The sequence below is a fragment of the Callithrix jacchus genome, chromosome 12, assembly GCF_049354715.1.
Source record: "Callithrix jacchus isolate 240 chromosome 12, calJac240_pri, whole genome shotgun sequence".
NCBI classification, from domain to species: domain Eukaryota; kingdom Metazoa; phylum Chordata; class Mammalia; order Primates; family Cebidae; genus Callithrix; species Callithrix jacchus.
In genome coordinates this window covers 18,732,631-18,759,182 of record NC_133513.1, presented here as the reverse complement: position 1 = coordinate 18,759,182, position 26,552 = coordinate 18,732,631, and the positions used below count along the sequence as shown (strand labels likewise).

Below are 26,552 nucleotides of genomic sequence, written 5' to 3'. Positions count from 1 at the left end.
CTTTGCTTTTTTTTTAACATTTAGATCTTCAATCCACCTGGAGGTTAGAATATTATGGAACCTAAGGATGTTTTATGTGGAGTTTTCTGACTTGATAATCAATAATCCTATTCACTTAATATTTTTTCCTACTGATTTGACTTTTTCCTGCTGCTCTTAAATGCCATCTTTCACATACACGTTTCTCTCTCTCTCTCTCTCTCTCTCTCTCTCTCTCTCTCACACACACACACACACACACACACACTGTGTGAAACAACCAGAGAAAGACAGAGAAGGAGAGAGAGAAACTGGTTGTTGTTGGTCTCTCTCTGGTTGTTTCACACACTGTGTGTGTGTGTGTGTGTGTGTGTGTGTGTGTGTGAGAGAGAGAGAGAGAGAGAGAGAGAGAGAGACAGACAATGTGTGTGTTATGGGGTTCTAGACTCTATTCTGTTCAATTCATTAGTTTATTGTCTATGCCTGTGCCAATACCACAGCATCTGAATGGATATATATTTAGAAGAGGTCTGGATGTCAGGTAGAAAGAGCCTCAGCTCTGTTCTGCTTCTAAATTATCTTCCATTCTCTTCACCCATTATTCCTCTGTAAGATTTTCAGAATTAGTTTACCAAACCCACCAAAATCATTGTCTGAATTTTGATGGAAAAATGTATTATTGTGGGGGGGTAAATTTGCATAACAATAATATCGAGTCCTCTCACAAGACATCCTAAGAAGAGAAAATCAATTCTTAATTCTCACAAAACATCTGAAAAGGGCTGGATTTTATGTCCTCATCCCAGCCTGTAAAGACTGTCTAAACAGCATCTAGTAAGCTTGAACTTGGCCCTCTGGCCTATTATCTATCTATGTACATTTATAACAAGTCCCAGATGTCCATCAGACATTCATGTTAGATGTCAGAAATGTGATTTTTAGTGCTGTTTGTCAGTATTCTACACAGAAACTCAGGAATGCATAAATCCTTTCCTGCCAATCAGCACCATGACCTTTACACACAAAGGACAACAGAAGAGTAAGAATAAGAATACCACTGTATTAAGATCAAAGCAAACACCCGATGATTCCCAGTGTAAACCGCTGTATTTAGAAAAGTCTGTATCATGCAGCTTAAGCATTTTACCCAAGCAAGGGCTTCTCCTCCTCCTCCTGCATAATCTAAATCTTGGGAACACCTTGGAAGTAAGCAGAAAGAGATAAAGGAGAAAGAAGACTGGCCTGAAGGGCAAATTCAGATACAACTTGACTAACCAACTTTAAGCTCAGAAGAGGTATTTAAAAAAAATGGCGATAGGCCGGGCGCGGTGGCTCAAGCCTGTAATCCCAGCACTTTGGGAGGCCAAGGCGGGTGGATCACGAGGTCAAGAGATCGAGACCATCCTGGTCAACATGGTGAAACCCCGTCTCTACTAAAAACACAAAAAATTAGCTGGGCGTTGTGGTGCGCGCCTGTAATCCCAGCTACTTGGGAGGCTGAGGCAGGAGAATTGCCTGACCCCAGGAGGCGGAGGTAGCGGTGAGCCGAGATTGTGCCATTGCACTCCAGCCTGGGTAACTAGAGCGAAACTCCGTCTCAAAAAAAAAAAAAAAAAAAATGGCGATAAAGGGTGGCCTGACATTAGGTCCGTAATGAGAAGCAAAAGAGAAGACAGTAAGATTAGGATTCTTGCTAAAGTACACAACATCCACTGTACCTAGTAAAACAGAACTTAATAAATATATAGGTGCCAACCAAGGAATAACACCTCTTCCTTCCTTGGTAGAGAGTTGGGAAGATGGCAACGGAGGTGAGCTTGGCATGGGCAGATGGACCAACTCAGCTTCCCTCCCTCAAATTTTTTTACAGACCATTCACTCACTTGTTCAGTCATTTGGAGGACAGTATAGTCAATTCTTACTACCCAGATTCCAAATTTGTGAGATCAACTGTCTTGCTCTACTTTGTGCTGCTATAATAGAATACCACAGACTAGGCAATTTACAATGAACAGAAATGTGTTGGCTCATGACTCTGGAGGCTGGGAAGTCCAAGACTGAAGCGGCTGGTATCTAGCAAGGGACTACTTACTGCTTCATCCCACAATGGAAGGGCAAAAAGAGGAGGAGAGAGAGAGACAAAAGGGAACCAAACTTGTCCTCTTATAAGGAACCAACTCCCAAAATAACAATCCTACTTCTGCAATAACAACCTTAATCCATGTATTAGGGCAGAGCCCTCACTGCCTAATCATCTCTTAAAGGTCTAACCTCTTAATACTGTTACAATGGTAATTCAGTTTTGACAGGAGCGGGGGAAGGGGGTTAATATTCAAACCACAGCATCACCTATTCACTATAATTTATTTATGATCCTTAAATGCAGTGCTTTTGAAGTCATTTGCAGATAAATGAAGAAGAGTAAAAAGTTTGAGGCACTCAACACACACATTCCCAGTAGAGGTCAAAGCAACACCCTGCCTTCTTGTTTCAGCTCTCCTACTACAAATAAATGTCCTTCCTACAGTCAACTCAGTCCTGTATTTTTGCATCATATATATATATGTGTGTGTGTGTGTGTGTGTGTGTGTCCATATATATACTATTATGGTGTAGTACATGGTGTATACAAACACACATATATGTGTGTGTCCATATATATACTATTATGGTGTAGTACATGGTGTATACAACACACATATATGTGTGTGTCCATATATACTATATATGGTGTAGTACATGGTGTATACAACACACATATATGTGTGTGTCCATATATACTATATATGGTGTAGTACATGGTGTATACAAACACACATATATGTGTGTGTCCATATATACTATATATGGTGTAGCACATGGTGTATACAAACACACATATATGTGTGTGTCCATATATGCTATATATGGTGTAGTACATGGTGTATACAACACACATATGTGTGTGTCCATATATACTATATATGGTGTAGCACATGGTGTATACAAACACACATATATGTGTGTGTCCATATATGCTATATATGGTGTAGCACATGGTGTATACAAACACACATATATGTGTGTGTCCATATATACTATATATGGTGTAGTACATGGTGTATACAAACACACATATGTGTGTCCATATATACTATATATGGTGTAGTACATGGTGTATACAAACACACATATATGTGTGTGTCTATATATACTATATAGGGTGTAGTACATGGTGTATACAACACACATATGTGTGTGTCCATATATACTATTATGGTGTAGTATATGGTGTATACAAACACCGTGGAATACTATGGATCAGGACATCCTAATGGTGTAGCTGCTATTACAGGTTCATTTGTTCAACAATTAAAGTCCTATGTCATCTGAGGTCAGACTAGCAATCCAGGTTGGTTTCTATCTATTTAATATTTCTCCCAATATGAAAGGATAAGATATATCCTTATATTTAAAGGACATATACAGCATGGCATAGCAGTAAGTCATTAAAAAGACTAAAATCATGTTTTTGCAGCAACATGGATAGAACTGGAGGCCTTTATCTTAAGTGAAACAACTTAGAAACAAAAAGTCATATACTATGTGGTCTCACTTATAAGTGGAAGCTAAATAATATATAAACATGAATGTAGAGAGTGAAATAATAAACACTGGAGACTTGGAAGGGTGGAGGGGTGGGAGGTATGTGAAGGAAGGGAAATTACTTAATGAGTACAATGTAGATCATTTGGGTGATAGTTACACTGAAAGCCCAGACTTCGTCACTATATAATATATCCATAAATGTATAAATGTGTGTACATATATATAAGCACACACATATATGATGCAAAATGTGTACACATATATGCACACATGCATGCATACATACAGTATAAATACTATACAGATAGTATATAGATATATAGCATATAGATAAAACTGCATTTGTACCCTTTAAGTTTACACAAATTTTTTTGAATGTCAGAAAAGGTAAGACTAGATTGGGTGCCAGAAAACCTGGATTTCAGTCCAGGTTCTCTCACAAAATGAATATATTTCTTGGATGTGTCATTAAATTTATCTTGGCCTTCGTTCTTTCATCTATAAGATTGACAGCTTGCCTTCTAAGTTGGAAGACTTTGTTCAGAAGACAAAAGTGCGTCCCTAGCAGAAACTTTGATATAAATGGTAGCTGCTGGATTTATGCAGGGCACTACCTGTGCAGCTTAATGCAGAGACCCTGCCTCCAGCGTGCCGTATTTCTTCATTTTCAATGATTATAATGGCATTTGGCTTTTCTTCATCTCTGCAAGCTTGAGTGGACTAAGCTGTCTCCCCAGTGCCTCGAAGATACTCTACCTTCCTGTGCTGATGTAGAAAGTTTCTTGACCTGTAAGATCCTGGGCCATGATAAATCCATTCCCAAAATAAAGGCCACTATGTGAGGTTTCTTGTCAGACAGTTAAAACTCTCCTGGTTTCGGCCTGACTTTACTGCCAACTTCTCTTACATGCTAACAGATGGTCTGACCTTTTCAGAGTCTGTTTCCTCTTCTACAAAAACAGGCTATGCGACAATTGGAATTCCACATCACCAGGATAGAGCAAACCATCACAAGGTGGGGACGCCTTCTTTGCAATCTTAGAAAGTTTAAGTTCAGGACATATGCACCCGTCTTTAGCCAAAGTGGAACTCCAATTTGTTTAATTTATAGTTATTTATTCTGCTATTTTGCCTTCTCAAGTTACTAACAGATAATTGCACAGGGGGAAATGAAATCCAATACGTGATGGTAGTGGGAGATCATTTTAAGGGCAAATTCCTGTCTTGGAAACACTTACTGAAATGGGACACAAGTGATTCAGTGCAAAGAATACAAGGAGATGGTACCCCACACACATCCTTTTAATTAGATCCTTAACTTATTTAATGACCCCTCTGGGTCTGGAAAGCTGTTATTGTTTAAGCGTTAATGTGTCACAGTATTCAGGGAAAGGAGATTGGGAAGGAAAAAGACAAAATGATTTTAGGACTCAAGTTATTGGTGTGATCTGCCTGATATCCCAAAGCAATCCTGGTGGTGATATTTTGCTTTCTTTCCCCCCTTCTGGGTGTAGATATTGGTGTAAAGATGCTTCTGGAAACTTTGTGCAGTAATTGCCCTCTCTCAGAAGTTTATTTTACAACCTAGTGACGACGTATATATTCAATTCCTGCCTCAGCACATTCATAATCAATAAGAAGTATTTTTTCCCAGTAGTTATTCTTCACCTTAGGGGAAAAAATCAGAGTCCAAAAAGAATGGGTCAGAAATGCAATTATTGGTAGGGCACAGTGTCTCACTCCTGTAATCTCAGCACTTTGGGAGGCCGAGGCAGGTGGATCACCTGAGATCAGGAGTTCAGGACCAGCCTGGCCACCTCAGTGAAACTCCATCTCTACTAAAAATACAAAAATTAACTGGGTGTGGTTGTGCACACCTGTAATCTCAGCTACTTGGGAGGCTGAGGCAAGAGAATCACTTGAACTCAGGAGGCGGAGGCTGAAGTGAGCTGAGATCACGTCACTGCACTCCAGCCTGGTGACAGAGCAAGACTCTGTCTCAAATAAAAAGAAAGAAAGAAAAAGAAATACAATCATTTTTCTAAAACTGAATGTACTTTATTACCAGATTTTACTTCAAATAGAAGACAGAAGCTTGGTCTCAGTAACTTTGAGCTCCTCCTCCCACTGTGGTTGCCTCAAAGCATGCATGGTTTCACCTCTCCATGCATTCATCAACCTGTTTCCAGTCCTTGTCTTTCTGGGTGAGGGTACAGGAGTAAAATGCAACCCTCCTATCAGAACAAGCATGTATTCCAGGTGAGCAGCGTCTGGATTCAATCATCTGTTTCCTCTCCTCCCTGGGGCTGTTTCTATTGCCGGCAATGTCTCATTCAATATATTTTTCTGTCTACATTTAGCTTCTCCTCGTATTTCTCCTCTCATTCCAGTTGTCCATTTTTTGTGACCTTTTCCACATGAATCAAACGCCAGAGATTATAGGTAAGAGAGCTGAAAACATGGGACAGAACTCTGAGATAACTTAATAGAACTCTCAGCTGGTAAAGAAAGTCCTACAGGTAAGGAAACTGAGGTTCAGGCACACGTTTGGGGCAGAATTGGAACTAGACACCAGAGCATCCCAGAAGCCAACTAATCCCCCCTCGCTCACAATAAATAGTTGCCATTTCCCTAAGATCTGAGGTTGAGAGGTGGGGCGTGTCAACAGTGACATGTTTGAGCTGCCCAGAGGATGGTGTATTGTTTTCAAATGCAGCTTTTGCTCTGATGGAAAACCTGAAATTCTTCAGATAAGTGCATAATTCAGGTAACCACTGTCTCTGAGCAAGTGGCTGTTCCCTGCCTCAGCATACTCATCTGTAAAATGAAGAAAACAGCAGTACTCTTACAAGGATTAAATCATATCATAAAGATAAAGCACTTTGTATAGTTTTTGATATAGAGTAAGTGCTCAATAGATGTTAGTCACTATTAAATCATCATTACCTTCATCATCATCACCACCACCATCATCTTATCACTTACTGTTTGGAGACCCCTGCTATACTTTGATGCTTGAGTCATTCTGTCAAACAGCAGTACGCTGAAAGAATTCTTCCAGTCATTCATTGCCAGATATTTATATAAAGGGTAATTGGCAAAATAGCACTTCCTTTCCCTGCATGGTGGGAAAGGATGCCCTTGTTAGCTTTCTTTCCTGCTGGAAAAATGCTAGGCCACAAATAAATATTGAAATATGAAATACTCAGTGAATGAATGAAAGTAACATGGGGGTATAACTAGAAAAAAGCCTGCAAAATGTTATAATCAACTTTGAGTTTCAATATACTATTAACAGTGATAGAAGTAACTACAAAGAGGGCTTAGAGACCAGGCAAATTCCCTCTTTGGATGGTCAGACATCTGCATTAACTGTTCTTCTTTATTCTTTTCCTTCCCAGCTGAAAGGATTTGGTGTAACTCTGGTAACGCATGAAGATGTGTCTGCCTAGAGTAACTACAGGCTTCTACAAACAAAAAAATGAAGGTTGGAAAGTAAAGAATCAGGGTTGCCAGAAAAAATTTAAAAAGCACAACTAAATGCGAATTTCAAATAAATAACAAAATTATTTTAATATGTCTCAAATACTGGATGAGCCTCTCTTATTGTTGATATTTGGTTTTGCTTTACTTTGTTTCTAAATCTGGCAACCCTTCAAGTACTACCCATTTTCCCTACTTGGCATATAAAACACAGGTAATTTAGTAATCTGTCTGGCAGTGTCTGGTTAGAGCTTATTTGGATTATGAAGAGATGAGACAACAGCACTGTACACATAATCAAGGCTCTCCCTGAGAAGACATAGAGGTGGCCTCCACTGGCTAATAATCCATCGCCTGAAACTGTACCCCTTACAGAAGGGGTTAAGGTTTATTGTGAGAGAGGAAGAATCAGAAAAGACTTAGATTTAGAGAGTATAACATCTCATAAAAGCCTATTTTTATGAGGTATTTTTAGACCAGAGCATTAACTGATTCCCATGGGAATTCTATGTTTTAATAAACTCCAAAGACTCAGCAATTGGGTATTATATTTGTGCTAATTTCACTATCTCAGAATATCTTAGTATTTTGGATATGGGGAGAGATATCCTGACCCTGAAAAATTATGTGCCAGACATTTAACACACGTTACTTCAACTAGTCCACAAAACAACCCTATGAAATAGAAATTGGGGTTCAGAAAGTCAAAAAATAACTGAAAAATGTGTGCATACCATATGACCTGCTAATGCCACCCTTCATTAATACCCCTCAAGAAATGCAAACTAGGCTGTGCACAGTGGCTCACACCTGTAATCCCAACCCTTTGGGAGACTGAGGCAGGCAGATCACTTGAGGTCAAGAGTTCGAGATCAGCCTGGGCAACATGGTGAAACCCCGTCCCTACTAAAAATACAAAAATTAGCTAGGCATGGTAGCACATGCCTGTAATCCCAGTTACTTGGGAGGCTAAGGCAGAAGAATCACTTGAACCCGGGAGGCAGAGGTGAGCAGAGATCACGCCACTGCACTCCAGGCTGGGCGACAGAGCAAGACTCTGTCTCGAACAAACAAAACAAAGAAATAAAAACTTATGTTCATACAAAAACCTGTACACATGTGGTGATAGCAGTTTTACTCACAACTGCCCCCAAATGGAAACTTTATTCATAATTGTCCCAAATTGCCCCTAAATGCCCTTCAATGGGTAAAAAACAAGCAAACTTCAGCACGTCCACACAATGAAATGCTATTCAGCATTAAAAAGAATGAGCTACCGACACACACAACAGTGTAGATGAATTTCAAGACATCATTTTGAGTGAAAGAAACCAGTCTCACAATGTTACCTACTGTGTGATTTCATTTATATGACATTCTTAAAATGCCAAGCCTATGGTGACAGAGAACAGACCACAGTGGTTGCCAAGGGTTGGCATGGGGATTAGAGCATGACTCTGCAAGGATAGCAGGAGGGAGTTTGCTGGGGTGGCCAAACTGTTCTGTATTCTGATTATGGTGGTTACAGAAATATATGCCTACACAGTCATAAAACTGTACATGAAAAAATCAGTTTTACTACATGATAAGGTTAAAACATAAAATTAACTTAAAATACAGAAATAGTTGAGGGTTGGATTTCAAATCTTGGTCTCTTCAACCCTATTAGACAACTCCCTAAAAGCAACTATAATTCAGTTGACAACATGTTTCAAGATGGCAAGGACACTGATACATATATAAACATATTATATACACACACACATATACACCCACATACATTACATAAGTGTGTATATATATTCCTTTTCCAAGTGCTTAGCATAGTGTCTGGAAAGTTCTACAGGAATAGCTTGAATTTTTGGCCTCTAATACTCTATTTGCTTAATTGCTCAATGCCCCTGCCAGCTGGGAACTTGACTAATCACCTATGCTAATATAAAGTCAGTGCCAATGGAAGCTGTCATTTTTCTGTCCTTTAGCTGGAAGACTTTCTTTCTTTCTTTCTTTCTTTTTTAGGCAGAGTCTCTCTCTGTCACCCAGGCTGGAGTGCAGTGGCACTATCTCGACTCACTGCAACCTCCGCCTCCCAGGTTCAAGTGATTCTCCTGCCTCAGCCTCCCAAGTAGCTAGGATTACAGGCACATGCCATGCCTGGCTAATTTTTTTTGTATTTTTAGTAGAGACAGGGTTTCACTGTGTTAGGCAGGACGGTCTCGATCTTCTGACCTCATGATCCGCCCACCTCTGCCTCCCAAAGTGCTGGGATTACAGGCATGAGCCACCGTGCCTGGCCTCAACTGGAAGACTTTCAAGTCCCATATGGTTTTCACTTGACCTTTCCCTTGAGCCCCTGGCTCAACTAGTCCATATCTACTAGTCACCTCAAACTCAACATGGCCTAAACAGAACTATTGAGTTTTTGCCCCCTGCATAAAACTCCAAACAAAAAAACTCAAAATTAAAGGAAATTTTCTTTCCCATTTCAGTAAATGGCACCAACATTCATCCAGGTGCTCAAGCCAAAAACTAAATATCACTCTTGATTCCTCCATTCTCTCACCTTCCCATTGCGAGCCCATCCACCCCCATGGAATCCATCATCGTCCTCCAGCTTCATCCCTGTCATCCTGGTCCCCATCTTCCACCTGGAAAACTGCAAGAGCCTTGTCTTTGACATACCAGCTTCCGCCCTTGCCCTGCTATGGAGCCATTTTCTGCAGAATGAACTGGTGTTTTAAATTAAAATTTCATCATGCCACCAGAGCCCTAACCTGCTTTCTTTCATGCTTCAAGTACAACTCATTGCCAAACCTGCTGTGATTTGACCCTTTCTCAGCTCTCTGATCCTGTCTCTTTTCACTGTCCCTTTCACATAGGCTTCAGGTACCTAGGTACCTTTGCTTTTTTTATTGTTTTATTTTTTGAGACAGTCTCACTCTGTCGCCTAGGCTGAAGTGCAACGGTGTGACCTCGGCTCACTGCAAACTCCGTTCCCCAGGTTCAAGCAATTCTCCTGCCTCAGACTCCCAAGTAGTTGGGATTACAGGTGCCCACCACCACACCCAGATAATTTTTGTTGTTGTTGTTGTATTTTTTGAAGAGATGAGGTTTTACCATCTAAGCCAGGCTGGTCCTGAATTCCTGACCTCAGGTGATCTGCCAACCTTGACTTCCCAAAGTGCTGTGATTACAGGCGTGAGCCATCGAACCCAGCCACCTTTGCTTTTATACTGTTAATCAAATATGTCTAACTACCTGCTACTCTAGTGCTCCTGTCTTCACTGTCCCCTCAGCACAGACCACTCTTCTCCTAGATCATGGCCGGTTTCTCCATTTCATGAGTCTCACCTGAAATCTGATCTCTTTGCATATTACTTATTTAACCTCCCAATCCAAACAAGCCTCTTTCAGATCAAAGAGCATTTACCATTTTCATTAAACAACTGGATTTTCTTATTTATAAGAATAAGTTGTCTGCTGTTCTCCTCTGGAATATCTGCTCCATGATCATAGGGTTTTTGTCTGCTAAAGCCTCAGTGCCAAGAATGGTGCCTTGCACCTAGGTGTGTGGTAAATGTTTAGTGAATGTATAGATTGGAAAGAAAATGCAATATGTACAAAGAAAAAATAATTGGAGTATCCTCGGAGAAACTCTAAAAGGCTGCATAAGCTGGCTGACAGATTCCAGAGGACAGATTTAAAGAAAATATCCCTAAGGTACAAAAGATGTCAGTAAAAACTACAGTCCAGGGGCAAAAAATGTCCTTCACTCTCTGTGTTAAAACTTCAACCCCAAACACAGGAGCTTCTTCCCTCAACCAATCAGGTATCTCCTCTAAGGGCAGAGAGCATGGCAGATATTCCAAAAATGAATTAGTATGTTTAGTGGCCCACATCCCCCAAGACAAACCACTTGTCTCATCAGTTACAGCTGTCTCCAAAGCAGGGAAAAGCCTCTCCAATCAGCAAGCTACATGGGCAGACTTAACATATTGTACAATGTTGATTTATGGTGACAATTAAGAACGTATTACCAAAGTCTAGTTCACCATTAACATCCCTGGGGACTGGATAACTTCTAAATCTTCCGGCTGCTCCCTCCCTAAAGGCTTGGATCTTGGCTAAGTATTCAGAGATTATAAATTTAACAAAGGATGAAAACTGCAAGAGGAGAGTCTTGAACAGCAACTAATGAGTTTAACCATCTTCTTAACTTCTCCGTGAGATTTACAACGCCTTCCTGCCTGAGGGCAAGGAATCTTTTATTTGGAGGTTTATAGCCTCTATCACTTACTGTTTTAGTTCCAGATGTGAGAGTCTGGCATTTGGAGGGGATTCTTTGTGGAAGCCAGCATGCATCAGTTCAGCAAACCTTTCCTTCAGAGAATCTTTTTGGAGAACAGTGCAGTGACCAGAAGGCAACGGCTTCCATTTCCAAAGACAGGTACCTACGACTTAAAGAAGCTGCTGGATGTACAGACCCTGCATTGCATATTCATCTAACCAAAAAGCCCAAGGACAAGACTTGTAATACTCTGACGTGAAATAACTCTAGGACTACTTAGTTCCATGGTTTGAGAGTTGGATTCTCACCTCTGGTGCAGCTGGGTCACCTCAGTGATCCTCACTACCAGCAAAGAAACATGAGCCAATCATTATCTACATAGGGTTGAACTGGCCAAGTTTGAGAGCCAGTCACATCCAGGTCACATTTTCTCAAAGTATGAGTCAGAGGCCATTAGAATCACCTGGGATGCTTTCAAAGGAAGAAAAAACCCCTGCACCAAATCTACAGAATCAAATCTCTGGAATTTGGAGTTAGGAAACTCTTTCTTAAAAAAAAAAAAAATTATCTGTAGAGGTGGGGTCTCGCTATGTTGCTGGGTTGGTCTCAAACTCCTAGACTCAAGCAATCCTTCTGCCTTGGCTTCCCAAAGTGCTGGGATCTGTGAGCCACGACCCCCAGCCGGAAATCTCCATTCTTAACATGCTATATAGATTATTCTACTGCAATTTAAATTTGGGGAAACTGACCAAGCTTTTTTGGAATGCATGCAACCCAACCTGGAAGGACAAGTTACCTACTCCAGGTGGAGACCTCAGATGGCACTAGTAAGCATCTCTCCACCTTTCGTTATTTTCTTCTGAAAATGTAACCCATCATCAGGGCCCCATGGAGAGAAAGGTAGATGAAATTCCTGAGGAGAGTTCATCTCTTTGAGATATTTACCTTTCACTAGACCACCCACTAGCATAACATTTATATAAAATCATGCTCAGTTTTGAGGTGAAATATGTATCTACAAAATACTCGGCACTCTTCTGGTTCTCAGAATATTTTTAGAAATGAAAATAACTTAAGAACTCAAGTAATGAATATACAATAGGAGAATTTCAGGTATCATGAGGTTGGTGGAAGAAAAATAATTTTACTCTATTTAGAGGTAGTACTATCTATCCTCTCTCTGAATCTCCCCCCAAGGAGAGTCATATAAAGTTTGGCTCCCAGGACATGTATTAGGGACTGGAAATTTGTCCTGTATATGAGTTTGAATTTCCAAAGTTATCCAGTAAAGAGAATATCAGAGCATGGCATTTTGCCACAGGGTGAAGTGCCCGCCAAATGCAACAGGTGCTACCTGCAAGTATGCAGATACATGTACACGCAAATAAGCCTGGAAGAAGTACTACTCTGTTTGGCAGCAATGCGCAGAGAATAGTGGTTCAATAAACTCAAAGTTTACATATTCTAGTCACTACAATCTTTGTTTCTTTTTTATTTTTATTTTTTGTTTTGTTTCTTTGTTTCTTTGTTTTTTGAGACGGAGTTTCACTCTGTTGCCCAAGCTGGAATGCAGTGATGTGATTTCAGCTCACTGCAACCTCCATCTCCTGGGTTCAAGCAATTCTCCTACCTCAGCCTCCTGAGTAGCTGGGATTACAGGCATGCACCACCATGCCCAGCTGATTTTTGTATTTTTAGTACAGATGGGGTTTTATTATGTTGGCCAGGCTGGTCTCGAACTCCTGACCTCAAGTGATCTGCCCACCTCAGCCTCCCAAAATGCTGGGATTATAGGCGTGAGCCACCGTGCCTGGCCTATTCTGGTCACCAGCATCTTAACTGTAATAATCAAAAAGCACTAATCAACATCAGATATTCATTTATAACATTTCTCTGACAAGGTACATTTTCACAATGTGAGCTGGCTGTGATATGGCGTGCTGACGTGATGATTATGTTAACTAACATTTGTTGGAAATTTTACATGTGTGGTAGGTGATCCTCACTCCAATGTATGAGTTAGGTGACTTTTTTAATCTTCACTTTACAGATAAGAAAACAAAACATTTCAGTGACCTGCCACAATTACAGAGCAGAGACGTGAGGCATAGGATCTGAATCCAGATAGTCTCACTCCAGAGACAACTTTTTCAGTAAAGGGCCGCAAAAGTAAATGTTTTAGGCTTTGGGAATCAAATGCTCTTTGTGGAAAGGACTCACCTCTACCACTGTGACATAAAAACTGCCATAGACAGCAGGTAAACAAGTAAGCATGTCTGTGGCTGTGTGTCAATAAAACTGTAATTTTCACATACCTTAAAATATTACTTTGGTTTTTTCAAGTATTCAAAAATATGAAAACTATCATCATCACACAGTCCATACAAAAATAGGTGATGGGATGGATTTTGTCTGCAGGCTGTAGTTTTCAGACTCCTGCTCTATAGCATGGACCCTTCCAAGAATGAGACCTTGCCTTTTTCTACTACTTTGAGGTTGTGACATCTTGAGCAAGTCATTTAACTTCTCAGTTTGCTTGCTCTTAGTCACTTAATCTTTCACCTCGATTGATGGTACGCAGTCAGCTATTCTACATTTATATTTTCATTTAACAAATATTTATTGAACCCATGCACTGGGCTAGATACTTGAGGCACTAGATTTAGTCCCTGCCCTCCCTGAGCTTATATTTCAGAGGAAATAACAGATAAATAAGCAAGGACCTTACTTTCAGGAAAAACAAATAGGCTAAGGAACTCAAAACCTATCAAAAGCATCATGGGGAAATTAGAAATTGAAGAGACTTTTTGGACACAGGCAGTTCCATGCCAGGAGGGGGACCTCAAATCATACTTTCACCTCTCCTGCCCTAGTCTGATCCTCTTGAGAGAGCACTGAATTATCTGGATTACAGAACCTAGTACATTGCTCTAATTCTTTGACAAAAGATACATTTGTTTTTCATTGCCATGTAACAAGTTATCATAAGCTTAGCAGCTTAAAAGAACATACATTTATTATCTCAAGTTTTCAAAGATCAGGAGTCTGGACATGGCTTAGCTGGCTCTTTTGTTCAGAGTCCTATGAGGCTGTCAACAAGGCATCAGTTGGGCTGTGTTCTCATGTAGAGGTTTGGATAGAGAAAAAATCAGCTTCCAGATTCATTCATATTGCTGGAAGAATTCATTTTACTGTGGCTATAGAACTCACGGTGGCTTGCTTCTTGAGGCCAGGAGGATGGTGAAAATAAGTGTTCTCAGAGTCACAGACGTAGAAAGATAGTGAAGGCCGTGACATCCCATCACCTTAGCCGTACAATACAATTCAATCAAGGCAGTGACACATGATCCAGACCTTTGCTGTACTCTATTGGCAAGAAGAAGTCACTGAACGAGAGGGGATCTCCAAGACCATTGCACTGAAAAGTGGAGATCACTGAGGTTGTCTTGGAATCCTGCCTGCCATAAAAGATATCATCTAAAACATATGACTGATGGTGGTGCTGGGTCAAGGGGTTGTCTTACATTTAAAGAGCTAAGAACAGAGCCTGGCACACAGGAAGAACCAATTTTATTTTATGTTTTTGAGATAGAGTCTTTCCCTGATTCCCAGGCTGGAGTCCTGTGGCATGATCCCAGCTCACTGCAACTGCAGGGTTCAAGTGATTCTCCTTCTTCAGTCTCCCAAGTAGCTGGGACTACACAACATGCAGGCCACTATGCTCAGGCTAATTTTTGTATTTTTAGTAGAAAGAGGGTTTCACCTTGTTGGCCAGGGTGGACTTGAACTCCTGGTGGCAAGTGATCTACCCACCTCAGCCTCCCAAAGTGCTGGGATTACAGGTGTGAGCCACTATGCCCAGTCAGGAAGAACTCATTTTGTTTTTCTTATCACCCGCCACTATCATTATTAAGAAGGTTCCGGCCATGTCTCACCCAGCTCAGAGCATCATTCAGCCTCTCCAGGGTGATTTGGGATACTGGGATTCTGTCGTGCAGAGAGCAACTTCTCTTCTCTACCTCCAAGGATGTCTATGCATCACCTACTGAGTCCACATCACCTCTGACACCTTGAACTTCTCATGCTGGACCTAACAGCTCTGTGCCACCTCATTTTCTAGGTGGAAATGTTTCCATCAGAGATAGGGTATGTCAACTTTTCCCCCATAACCTCTGAGCTCCCAAATTCTAATTTGCTTTAGTTCAACAAATTCATTTTATAATCTTTTATCGTGTGCCTTCCACATATCAAGTGCTAGGCTTTCTCCTTCTCGGCAGGTTCGCGCCAATCTATAACCCGAGAATTTCTTCTCATTTTGCCTATTTTAATTTGGATTCTCTGTCACTTTTTCCCGTTCTAGTTAAGATTACATCCGTTTTTTAAGGGCAATATCTACAGCCTTGTGCTGTTAGAGAAACAGTGCATCTTACTGACCTGCTCTCTTATTGTATAGAAATGTAGGAAACCAAAGTTTCTTCTTTCTCTTCTCTCACCATCTATAATATATATATGGAGATATATATTTTTATATATTTATAAATAAATATACTATATAAATATATATGGATATATATTTTTTTCCTGCTCCTTTATCTGCCTTATCCTGCCATTTAGATTCAAATTGCTCCCTATCTCCCTTCTGATTCCCCTGAAAAAACTCTGGAAAATTCATTGACTGTTTCTTATTTTTTTCTTTTTGCCTCTAATCCCCTAGAAATTCTTTTGGAAAGATTTCCCTCACACTAAAAGATTCAAGTGATTGTCACTATATAATTAGTAATAATAATGTCACCAATAATGATGATATTAATAACAAGTAATATTGCTAGAACTCTTCCTGTATTCTGGGGTCTCCTGTAAGATCTTTGTACATTTTAGCCTACTTCACCCTCATTTTGGATATCAGGAAATTGAAGCATACAGAAATTAAGTAACTCGTCAAAGGTCACACGACTCAAAAGTGACAGCTGAGAGTCATGCTCAAGCTGTCTAATTCCAAAGTCTACACTTTTCATCATGATGTAATTTTGCCTCTTCACATAGATCATGAGAAAAATGTTACTGGAAACAGAATCCCATATCCAGAAATAGACTATGAGAAAAATGTTAGTAGAAAGAGAATCCCATATCCAGAAATATACTTTGAATCCAATTAACAGGGCAAGGTAGTAGGGAAATACGGGGAGAAAAAGGGAAAATTTTGACTCTTCGCCCCTATGAAATGCGAGTGAGGGTCAGGTCAGTAGGGTGAGCTCTTTCTCTGACACCTCAATGCTCTAAATATTGCTTTTACCAAACCATCCCAGCTGAAGTACAACGTGAGAAAATGTGACACTGAATCCAAATTAAAACAGCCATGAGGGAAGAGGATATGGGTTCAGGCAGAAACAGGGTCAAGTCCCAGTCTAAGACTTAATATCCACCTGAATATTGGGGGACAAGAAGTTTATGCCCAATTTCATTTGAGGAAATAAATGTCTGTTCCTAAAATCAAGCTAGTAAATTACAAATGGATTCTTATCCATTAATTAGAACATGGTTCTATTTCTTAGATACATATTCTAGATAGTGATGCTATTTATTTTATTGTATTTTTACTTATATATATTCTAGAACGGGGTGTTGTTTATTTTATTTTACTTAAATTGCTTTATATTTTTACAAGACAAAATCAAAATATACAAAATTAAAAATCATATTTAATCTTTAAATATTATAATATTAGCACCAGGTGTGATGGCTCATACCAGTAATCCCAGCACTTTGCGAGGCTGAGGCAAGCAGATCACTTGAGCTCAGGAGTTTGAGATCAGCCTGGGCAACAGGGTGAAACCTCATCTCTACAGAAAAAAAAATACAAAAAATTAGCTGGGTATGGTGGCAAGCAGCTGTAGTCCCAGCTACTTGGAAGGTTGAGGCAGGAGAACTGCTTGAGCTGTGGAAGTTGAGGCTGCAGTAAGCCATGATCATGCCACTGCACTCCAGCCTGGATGACAGAGCGAGAGACTCTGTCTCAGAAACAAAAGTTACAGTACTAGTACTCCACATGGGTCATTTCACTTTGTTTCTTTTTTAAAAGAATTAAAACTTTTTATGTTTTAGTTTGTAATATTTGGTGGGAGACTCCAGTCCCTTTATTCAGCAAATAGTTACTTACATTGTATTAGTATGTTTTCAGGCTGCTGATAAAGACACATGGGAGACTGGGAAGAAAAAGAGATCTAACTGGACTTACAGTTCCACATGGCTGGGGAGGCCGCAGAATCATGACAGGAGGTGAAAGGCATTCTTACATGGCAGTGGCAAGAGAAAAAATGAGGAGGGAGCAAAAGCGGAAACTCCTGATAAACCCATCAGCTCTCATGAAACTTATTCACTATCACAAGAACAGCACGGGAAAGACTGGCCCCCATGATTCAATTACCTCCCCCTGGGCCCCTCCCACAACATGGGGGAATTCTGGGAGATACAATTCAAGTCGAGATTTGAGTGGGACACAGCCTCACCATATCATGCATTTACAAGGATAATAATTGCTATGGTTCTACATTAAGCCAGGCTCTGTGCTAAACCCTTGGTCTATGAAAGGCTTATCTAGAACGGACCCATTCTTTAAGCTTAAAGTGCTTACTCTATTGAGCATTGAACCATAGGAGATTGCAAATATTCAATCATTTTTTACTTACAAGAATGGCAGTTTTCTATGATCTAACCTTATAAAAGGGAAATACATTAAATAATTACACAAGTGGAAGTAGAATTATAATCTGAGATAACAGCCATGTAGGAAAAATGTAAGGTTCTACATCAAACAGGAAAAGGAAAAGGCCAGCATCGAAATAGTGTTGGAGATTCTTCTTTTCTACCCCACGTTGCTTTCAAAGTATAGAAAATTCCATTAATCAATCAATCCTAACCTCCCTCCATTCTCCTCCACAGGTATATTAGGGAGAGAACTGCTACTGGGCCCTTTCCTTCTCCTTCCTCTTAGGAGCTAACCACCACAGAAAACCCGCTTTGCCCTGTTCCTCTATGCTACGTTCTTTGTTTTGCTTTTATTGTGGTAAATATATACAACACAACTTACCATGTTAACCATGTTTAAGGTACATTGGCATTAAGTACATTCACATTGCTGTACAACCATTACTACCTTCCATCTGCAAAACTTTTATCATCTTCCCCAAACTGAAACTCTGCTCCCATGTAAACAACTCCCCATCCTTCCTCTCCCCAGCCCCTGGTAGCTACCATCCTACTTTCTGCCTCTATAAGTTTGACAACTTTAGATATTTCATATGCGTGAAATCATACAGCATTTATATTTTGGTGACTGGCTTATTTCACTTAGTATAATGTCCTCCAGGCTTATTCATATTGTAGAATGTGTCAGAATTTCCTTTTTTTTTTTTTTTGAGACGGAGTTTCGCTCTTGTTACCCAGGCTGGAGTGCAATGGCGCAATCTCGGCTCACCACAACCTCTGCTCCTGGGTTCAGGCAATTCTCCTGCCTCAGCCTCCTGAGTAGCTGGGATTACAGGCACACACCACCATGCCCAGCTAATTTTTTGTATTTTTAGTAGAGACGGGGTTTCACCATGTTGACCAGGATGGTCTCGATCTCTTGACCTTGTTATCCACCCACCTCGGCCTCCCAAAGTGCTGGGATTACAGGCTTGAGCCACCATGCCCGGCCAAAATTTCCTTTATTTTAAGACTGAATAATATTTTATTATGTGGCTATATGACATTTTGTTTCATTTCATGACATTCATTTATCAATGGACATTGGAATTACTTCCTCCTCTGGCCATTGTGAAAACTACTACTATAAATACAGATGCAAAAATATCTGTTCAAGTCTCTGCTTTCAGTTGTTTTAGGTACATATTCAGAGACGGAACTGCTGGACCACATGGAAATTTCATTTTTCATTTTTTAAGAAACCACCATACTGTTTTCTTAAAAAAATTTAGAATGGCAATCATTAAAAAATCTGGAGACAACAGATGCTGGAGAGGATGTGGAGAAAAAGGAACACTTTTACGCTGTTGGTGGGAGTGTAAATTAGTTCAACCTTTGTGGAAGACAGTGTGGCGATTCCTCAAGGCCTTAGAAATAGAAATTCCATTTGACCCAGCAATCCCATTACTGGGTATATATCCAAAGGACTATAAATCATTCTACTATAAGGACACATGCACACGAATGTCCATTGCAGCACTGTTTACAATAGTAAAGACCTGGAATCAACCCAAATGCCCATTGATGATAGACTGGATTGGGAAAATGTGGCACATATACACCATGGAATATTATGCAGCAATCAGAAATGATGAGTTCGTGTTGTTTGTAGGGACATGGATGAATCTGGAGAACATCATTCTCAGCAAACTGACACAAGAACAGAAATGAAATACCGCATATTCTCACTCATAGGTGGGTGATGAAAAATGAGAACACATGGACACAGGGAGGGGCGTACTACACACTGGGGTCTATTGGCGGGAAAAGGGGAGGGCCAGTGGGGGGGGAGCTGGGGAGGGATAGCCTGGGGAAAAATGACAAATGTGGGTGAAGGGGAGAAAGGAAGCAAAACACACTGCCATGTGTGTACTTATGCAACTGTCTTGCACGTTCTGCACATGTACCCCAAAACCTAAAATGCAATTAAAAAAAAATTAAAAATGAAGTATAGGGATCACACCGTTTTACTTCCTCACCAGCCGTGCACAGGGTTTCAGTGTTTCTACACCCTCACTGACACCTGTTATTTTCCTTTTAAAAAAACAATAGCCTTTCTCTTCTAATGGGTGTCAAGTGGTAACTCCTTGTGGTTTTGACTTGTATTTCCCTAGTGGTTATGGATGTTGATCATCTTTTCATGTCTTATCATCCAACTGTATACCTTCTTTGGAGAAATGTCTATGCAAGTTCTTCATCCATTTTTAAATCATGTTTTCTGTTTGCTTGTTGTTGAGTTGTAGAAGTCCTTTACATATTCTGGATATCCTACTGCTTATCATGTATATAATCTGAAAATATGTTCTCCAATTCCATGGGTTTCCTTTTAACTGTGTTGATAGTGTGCTCTGATGCACAAAAATTCAAAATTTTTTCTTCTGTTGCCTATACTTTTGGTGGCATACCATGCTGAAGCTTTACAAAGGCAGGACCACCATGGAGCATCCTGTGGGGTTGGATGATGTCTGTGACTAGGTGGTGAGTTTAGTTAATTCTGGATTCAGTGTAAAACTCTTACCCACAGAAATGAGCCATATTCTCCAACATCAGCTTTTCTGATTTAACAAAGGTGGATTTTGATCTACATCTGAATCACTCTTTGACTTTTTCTTAACTTTTTAAATATCAACTTATGCCCCTGTCCCAATACCAAAAGGAAACGGGGCATATGTGGTTTTAGGGTGGTATCTCAAAAATTCATAGACGTTAACAATTTAAGGGAAAAGAGTAGAGTAGATTGTTCAAGGCGAGGCAATGAAAAGAGAGCAAACAAATGCCCTATGGTAGGAGAAGTAAAGTATTTTCAACACACACACACACACACACACACACACACACACACACACACAGGCTAATACAAACCAGATAGAAGAGAGCAAAAAGAACGGGGTGAAAGATGAGGTTCCGGACTAGAGTACAGCCAAAGTCCTATATTGTCAGGATCTTGTAGCATATTGTGTCTGCCTTTAACCAGAAAGAGTTAAGCCTGTGATCCTTACTGGTTTGCTTACCCTCATTCCTGAGCATGAATAATGGAAGCATCAGATACCAGATTTCCCCTAAAAGGCGAGGATTCCTATTGAACAATACAGATAAGCATGTCATTTTGCTGCCACCAAAGCCTTAGGTCAGAAACACTTTAATTGGCTAAGAAGATTCCCATATATCAAAAATGGGAAAACAAAATCATGAAAAAGTCAACGCAAATTTAACTAACAGAATAAAGTGTGTTGAGTGGGAAGACATCAACATTATTATCCCCCTAAAATCGTCCGGAAACAAAAACAAAAAATAATCTTCCCAAAATGCATTTGGCTAATAGAAATATAAACACTTTTCCCTAGTCTTTGGAAAGGGATTACAGAAAAAACAGGAAGACATTGATAACACTTTCCTCTGAACTCCTCAATCAACCCACAGTACCTAGGCCTACATGGAACTACATTATCTCATTTAACTCTCACAACTTCCCCAAGAGGGTGGCCATTATCCCTATTTTGCAGATTAGAAAATCAAGGCATTAAAGAGGTGAAGTGAATTCCCAACAGTTACCCTACTAAGGTATAATGGATAGATTAAAAATCAGGTTTGGGGCCGGGAGTAGTGGCTCTTGCCTGTAATCCCAGCACTTTGGGAGGTTGAGGCAGGTATATCATGAGGTCAGGAGTTCAAGACTACCATGGCCAATATGGTGAAACCCCATCTCTACTAAAAATACAAAAGTTAGCTGGGTGTGGTGGCACACACTGAAATCTCAGCTACTCAGGAGGCTGAGGCAGGAGAATCGCTTGAACCTGGGAGGCAGAGGTTGCAGTGAGCTGAGATCACGACACTGCGTGCCAGCCTGGGTGACAGAGCAAGACTCTGTCTCAAAAAAAAAACAGGTTTGTCTGTCACCAGAATTTATGTTTCTAACCATTAAAACAGCCTTGTTCGCATAAATTCTATCCCAGAGAAAAGAACAGGCATCTTTGGCCAGCTTAGAGAAAGAATCCTTCCCTAAATACGAGGAAATTTTCACATTGGGTTGTCTGTTCATTCAGCCAGTTCCAGGCCCTGATGACAAACTGTAGAGTATGCACAGCTTCTGCTGAGTGACTGGGAAAGTTGAGGGAGAAAGGGAAGATGTACAAACTGTAAAGAATGTAGATCCAATGAGAAGAAAAAGGACTAGGAATGAAAGAAAGAGGAAAGGAGTCATCCTCCTCCCAAAAGGGTATCCATTTCAATTAAGCTGTTTACCTGCAGTCACCTTTTCATCTAAACATTAGCTTCTCCCATCTAAAAACTGAAATGCAGAAGTAAAGAGAGATATTTCAAAATAGGATAAGTCCTTCCTCATTCATTTATTCTCTAACATTAATTTATGGAGCCCCTCCTCCACGCCAGGCAGTTGGAGCCATGGATGAAACAGAGATCCCGTCCTGTGTAAAGTTTACATCCTACTGAAGGGAGACAGACAATAACCAATAAACAAAATAAATAACGTGTAAAATGTGTAACGGAATTTTTTGAAAAGTTGATTAATAATGGAAATCCAAAGTATTGGAACAGAAAAAGGAAGAATAGTTGCAGTAGCAAAACATCCTCATTAAAAAGGTGATATGGTGTCCTCAAGTGGTGTTCAAAGTGCCCCTTTTAGGATCATTCCCTTCGGGTTGTTCTTGGGCAAATATTGCCTCAAACACATTCCCTTTCAAGATGTCCTTGGCCCTGGCGTCAGGTGCAGGAGGACAACGACATCACCTCATCCTCAAGGATGGGGCCAAGGGAGACCATGATGTGTGGCAGGATTGCTGAATCTAACCAAGAAGAGGACTCTGTAGCTTCTTTTGTGTGACTTATCCCCAGATATCCCTGGATGGAAGGGGAGAAGGCAAAGTCAACCTGAGGAAGCCAGTCCATGGGAGTATAGCCGTCAACATCAAGGTGCTTATAAAGACAGATGGAAAGAGGGGCCCACACTTTTTTCTACCCACATTTATCTTCACTGGCTGGGAGAGAGTTAGCCTAGCCAGGAAGATCCCAGGGGCTAGGGCTAAAAGAGTATCTCTTTATCCAAAACCATGGATGAGGATGAGGATTGATGATGATGATGATAAAATGATGGTGGTAGTGACGATGAAGATAATGATGGTAATGATGGTGATGATAATGCCGAAGATGAAGATGGTAATGTGATAATGATGATGATGGTGATGGTGATAATGAAGATAATGATGGTAATGATGGTGATGATAATGCCGAAGATGAAGATGGTGATGTGATAATGATGATGATGGTGATGGTGATAATGAAGATAATGATGGTAATGATGGTGATGATAATGCCAAAGATGAAGATGGTAATGTGATAATGATGATGACGGTGATGGTGATAATGAAGATAATGATGGTAATGATGGTGATGATAATGCCAAAGATGAAGATGGTAATGTGATAATGATGATGACGGTGATGGTGATAATGAAGATAACGATGGTAATGATGGTGATGATAATGCCAAAGATGAAGATGGTAATGTGATAATGATGATGACGGTGATGGTGATAATGAAGATAATGATGGTAATGATGGTGATGATAATGCCAAAGATGAAGATGGTGATGTGATAATGATGATGACGGTGATGGTGATGGTGATAATGAAGATAATGATGGTAATGATGGTGATGATAATGCCGAAGATGAAGATGGTGATGTGATAATGATGATGACGGTGATGGTGATGGTGATAATGAAGATAATGATGGTGATGATAATGCTGAAGATGAAGATTGTGATGATGATGTGATGATGATGATGATGATGATGGTGATGTGATGATGATGATGACGGTGATGGTGATAATGAAGATGATGATAGTGATGATGGTGATGATAATGCTAAGGATGAAGATGGTGATGTGATAATGATGATGACGGTGATGGTGATAATGAAGATGATGATGGTGATGATAATGATGGTGAAGATAATGGTGGTGATGGTGATGATGATAGTGATGAAAATGATGATAATGTAGATGATAATGATGGTGATGAGGATAAAGTTGGTAATGAGACTGATAATGATGATAACAATAACTATTACTATGTATTATGCTCTGGGCCAAGCACTTTATGAATACTAAACAATCAGCTTACATGACAAACCAATGAGAACAATATTATTATTATCATCCCCATTTTACAGATAAAGACATTGAAGCTTCTGAGTTGCTTATCTTTGTCTCATGAAAAGTAAGTGGCAAAAGCCAGATTTAACTGCATAACATCTGGGTTCCAAAATGGAATCAGGAGAGTATTGATGGGAATGGAGATACGCCATCTGGTAAGCCAGAAAAGAGAGGCAGAGTAGTTGGCCAAACTAAAGAGCCACCAATAAAAGAAAAACTGTAATATCAGATACATGATATAGTTTGGATATTTGTCCCCTTCAAATCTCATGTTGAAATGTGATCCCCACTGTTGAACGTGGACCTGATGGGAGGTGTTTGGGTCATGGAAGTAAAACTCTCATGAATGGCTTGATGTCCTCCTCATGGTAATGAATTAGTTCTCAGTCTATTTGTTCACAATGCAGCTGATTATTAAAAGGAGGCTGGCACCTCCTCCCCTCTCACTTGCTCCCTCTCTCACTGATGGCATAGCCACAACCCCTTTTGCCTTCCACCTTGGTTGTACCTGCCTGAGGCCCTTACCAGAAGCACTATAGTTTTTATGCAGTCTGCAGAATTGTGAGCCAAATAACTTTCTTTATAAATTATCCAGCTTTGGGTATTCCTTTATAGCAACACAAAATGGACTAATACCATACATGTTTGCTGCCTTTCCTTCTCCTGTTTTCTAAGGATATATGTTTTCTGAGTCTAAGTAGTGAGTGATAAGAGAGGCAGATTACAGAATTCAGAGGGGCAATGTTAATCTAAAAATACAAATTGAAGCAAGTAGGTTAGCAAGACCACAATGCATACTGTGGCTTCACTGAGGGTTAAAAGTTCTGGATTTGAGAAAATAGAGGAGAAACTATCTTGAGGACCAATATGTCAAGGAAAAGAGGGAGAGGAGACTAGGGTAAAGGTCTGCTCTAGGTCGTAGACGGAATCTCTCATGATTGTTGTTGAGAAACTTCAGTGAAGCTGTGAACCGGGTCTTCTTAATTAGACTTTTCTTTTACTCTTGGGGCTCCTTCCTGGTTTTTCTCCATTTGGAGAAGACAGAGCCTCCCAACTAGATCTCTGCATTCAGTTCCCCCCTGCCATTCCCCTGATTCTCTATTTTTCAGTCTGTAGCCAGAATGATCTTTAAAGACACACATGAGATTGCATCATTACCCACAACCCACACTTTGAAACCTAGGCATCATGAGAGATTCGAACTCCTAAACACAGCAGATAAGGTTCTCTGTGATCCCACCCCTGTTACCTCACCGACTTTATCGCTTTGTCATTTGATCTCTCATCATTCTTTAACCACTGCCTCCCCTTATGAACGCACCTTGCTCCTAGCCGCCCAGGGCCTTTGTATGTGTGATTTCCTTTGCTTTCTGTGAATTCCCATTCACTTTCCACATTCATCTCAAACATCACCTCCTCAGAGGATGCTTTCCTGAACACCCCCTCATGAACCCCAGACCACAGTAGGCCTTCCTGTCTCATTAGCTCTTATATTGCTTTTGCATGGCACTGCTATCACACTTTATGTATGTGATCCATGTGCTTCTCAACCTCTTCCCTGCAAATCCCATTAAAGCAAAATAGGATATTGGTCACTATTATGTATTCAAAAATTAGCACAATGCCTAGCCCCTCCACCCCCAAAGAATGAGAAAAATAAAACAGGAAGAGTGACCTCAGGTTTCCCGTCTTAACCTGAGCTTTGAGAAATATAGATACCCATGGGGGTGCTCTTGGATGGTGTGGGTAAAATGAGGTCTTTGCTGAGAAACACTGTAAGCCAACAATGCAATGGCTGCTGCAGGGTCATAAGCTAAATATGAATAAAACATACTTTAGAATCTGAGAAAATTCCATGGCATATAACAGAGTAACACTCAAGCTCTGAAATCAGGCACATCTGGTTTCAATACCACTTCTTTCATTTAAGTAGCTGTGTTGACCTTTGGCAGGTTACAAAGGTGATCTGAGACACAATATTCTATTTTCTTTTTATGAGACAGAGTTTCACTCTTGTTGACCAGGATGGAGTGCAATGGTGCGATCTTGGCTCACTGCAACCTCCACCTCCTGGGTTCAAGCAATTCTCCTCTCTCAGCCTCCTGAGTAGCTAGGATTATAGGCGCCCGCCACCACACCTGGCTAATTTTTTAAAAAATATTTTTACTAGAGACGGGGTTTCACCATGTTGGCCAGACTGGTCTCTAACTCCTGATCTCAGGTGATCCACCCAAAGTGCTGGGATTACAGGCATGAGCCACTGCGTCCAGCCCTAAGATTCAATATTCTCATCTGTA

At 40.4% G+C, this 26,552-nt stretch overlaps 1 long non-coding RNA gene across 4 annotated transcripts in view; it reads right to left on the bottom strand.

Annotated features, from left to right (window-relative positions):
* The window catches only part of LOC108594056 (uncharacterized), a 533,185-nt gene that overhangs the window by 325,046 nt on the left and 181,587 nt on the right, over positions 1-26,552 (bottom strand). The gene's annotated exons all lie outside the window — the stretch shown is intronic.